This window comes from Mus pahari, chromosome 22 (assembly GCF_900095145.1).
Source record: "Mus pahari chromosome 22, PAHARI_EIJ_v1.1, whole genome shotgun sequence".
Classification (NCBI taxonomy): domain Eukaryota; kingdom Metazoa; phylum Chordata; class Mammalia; order Rodentia; family Muridae; genus Mus; species Mus pahari.
In genome coordinates this window covers 23,164,348-23,167,427 of record NC_034611.1, presented here as the reverse complement: position 1 = coordinate 23,167,427, position 3,080 = coordinate 23,164,348, and the positions used below count along the sequence as shown (strand labels likewise).

Genomic DNA, 3,080 nt, shown 5'->3' with positions numbered 1-3,080 from the left:
CAGGACATAAGTCAGGTGTAGAATTATAAGTCTTTCAAGTTAGAACAGATGACAGAGTGTTCTATTTTATTGACAACATGATGGACTGGGTGTTAAGTCTATCTTGTACTTTATAAATTACAAAATGGTAATAGTTATACTCAATTTATATCTGAGATAAAAGAGCCTTTTAAATGAACAGAAAGGGGGAAGTGTTGTGGATGGCCCTGGTGCTGTTTGTATTTTGATATTTATTCCACTTTCCAGGGGGTGGGGGTGGGGTGGGGTGTTGTCTGACCAATGAATGAGTCACTTACTCAAGTGACTTCTTGTGATCCATCCCCTAATGAGTAAAGGAGTCAATCACTGGGAAAGTAGGCAGAACTTCTGGGTTGAACAGGGGAAGAAAGGAGGCAGGAGAGAGGTAGGGGCTTTTGGAGGAGGACTGTGAAAGGACAGGATGTAGCTACTAGTGTCTCCCTATTTCAATGGCGGATCTGCCAGGATTGGCCACCGGAGGATTTAGGTTTGATATGGCTTACAAGATTAAGTTTCTAGTTGTTGTGCCCAGTGATTGAGTTACCATTGTTTCTGACCCAAGTTTGTGTGGTGTTGTCCTTCACGCAACTGCAACTGCAACTGCTTGACTGGGTTTCAGAGAGAAAAAATAAGGTGGCAAAGCGTGGGTTTGCCTGATGTGCACCACAGAAGGCCATTGGAGTTTTGAAGTATGGCAGTGGCCTGGTAGCTATCCTCCAGTGGGAACTTACCGAGCTGGGTAGAGAGATTTTGGAGCTCTGAGTCAGAGACTCTCCAGGAGATAAGAACAGCCTGCCAGTGCATGGTCCACCAGCCGGCTGGGGCAGAGAGTAGCTGGGTTTAGCTCCGGAACCTGGTGCCACTTTTTAAATATTTCCCGCAGCATTATCTCCAGGGAGGAGACTCCTGATCTTTCAGAGACTGGATCAGAATGTAAAGTTCTGACTTCCTTGGGAATTGTTCTAGCTACCACATTGTTCTGTCTTTCTTGAACTGCGTTATCTGCTTCTTGTGAATATTTGCAATTCCTTCCAACAGTTGTTCTCCCAGTATGAGTCTGTGGCTTGATTCTGATAGAATGAGCACAGGAGCAGAGCTTTGGGAACTGAGGCCCAAGGACCTTTGCATTTCCTTCTCCTTTCCTGCGTGATGTGGAAGTTGGGGGACTTCATTTCTGGTGAGGGTAACTGCAACCTTTCTCCCATAATTAATTTCTGTAAGCAGCAGTTCATTAATGAGAAGAATGACAGCCCAGAGACACTAATGCTTGTGTGTGACTCCAAATCTCGATCACCTCATTTAAAGGTGGACTTGATGATTAGTGGAGACAATAATTTGAACATCCTTTCATAAAAGAGCGGTGCACCTTAAAATATTTCTGTTTGTGAGGAGATGACACAATATAAAGGCAGCACATGTTCTCTCTAAGTTTTTCATGCCTGCTCCTGGGAACACTTGATAATTTAGGAAGGCTTATACCATCAAATTAATTACATTTTCCGGATGCCACATGTCTTTTTCTTTTTAAAACGTGCTAGCTCTGAATTATAAGTAACAGTGGAATAGCTATTCATTCCTTCAGTTTACTGAAAATAATAGTTGAAACATCACAGAAATGTCATTTATTCTATGCCCAGTAAAAAATGTATCAGCATTTTTCTTTTATGTTTTTTCCTTGTTAAATATTAGAAGACAGTGTCTCAGCTGTAAAGCAGGTTTGTTTTTTTTTTCCTCAACTAAGTGAGTGTGAAAACAGAATCATTGTTAGTCTTTTGTAATTACTTTAAGAAAACAGATGAGCTTGATTCTAGGGTATTTTGAAGTGCACTGAATAGGAATGAGAATGAGATTGAATAGACCTGGAAGGGTCAAATGCATCCTTGTAGAGTCAGAACCTGAAAGAGTGATCATGAACTTGGTGAGACCACTCCAGATAAGAGTCCAAACTGTCAAACATGCAGCCCTTAATCCCGCCTTGACTTCTTGGTCATCAAGAGCTGGTCTCTTCCTTTCAATAAGACTCACTAAATAAGTAGATGGAGCTCTAGTAACAATATTCCAAATGGATTATTTTTATTGTACTAAAACTAAATATATATTGAGATTTAAAATTTCTAAATATGTAGACTTTATGAACTACGACTCAATTATTTTTTCTCCATTAAGATCAATGTAATAGGACTTTATTTTTTTTAAAGTTTCTGTCACAAAATGGCACTGCAGTATAAAAGAGTAGGCAGGAAAGGAAGTTTTAAAATAGACAAACCAGGATCTGAGGTTCACAGTCTTGCTCTGCATCTTGTCAAGCAAGTGAGCTAAGTATTAGTGTATAATCAAAACCAGAGATTAGTGAGCAGCAATGTGTGAGCTGAAATCCATGTCTGGGATGCACACTCCCTTTTATGTGCATCACACCTCTGACTGCTTTTGCACTGCACGAGTAAAGGCCCCATAGTCTCACCAGACATACTGTGGGTCATAAAGCTTAAATTATTTATTTGCCAGCCTTCAGGAAAAGGTTTTCTAACATAGCCCATTGGAATAACAGTAGTATTTTGTACTTAAAGGATTTGTGAAATTAAATAGGATAATGGGTTCATATTGCTTAAGACAGTCTGACTCATAGTAAAGTCTCATTAATGTCTATCATTATCATTATTTATAGTCTGTTGACTTAAGGATTGTATTAGAGAAACAATAACAGGTGAGACACAGTTCCATTCTCAAGGAATTTCAGATGCTCAGTGGGGACATATCAGGTCCATCTGCAATACTATCTCTTCTTACAAATTAGAATATTTGCTATGTAAAGTGATAATGATTTCATTTCCAAGCCTTCATGGTGCATAAAACTGACTTCCTTTTTTTTTTTTTTTTTCTTTTTCGAGACAGGTTTCTCTGTGTAGCCGTGGCTGTCCTGGAACTCACTTTGTAGACCAAGCTGGCCTCAAACTCAGAAATCTGCCTGCCTCTGCCTCCAGACTGCTGGGATTAAAAGCATGCGCCACCACGCCGGGCAAAACTGGCTTCTTGGTAATTAATATTGTGGTAGTTTTTCGTTT

The 3,080-nt window shown here is 39.9% G+C and overlaps 1 long non-coding RNA gene across 1 annotated transcript in view; it reads left to right on the top strand.

Annotated features, from left to right (window-relative positions):
- The first annotated feature begins 419 nt into the window (after positions 1 to 419).
- Positions 420 to 3,080, top strand: part of LOC110338603 — a 60,908-nt gene continuing 58,247 nt past the window's right edge. The window contains exon 1 of the long non-coding RNA XR_002381304.1: positions 420 to 951. This is a non-coding gene — a long non-coding RNA (uncharacterized LOC110338603). The remainder of the gene's footprint in view (positions 952 to 3,080) is intronic.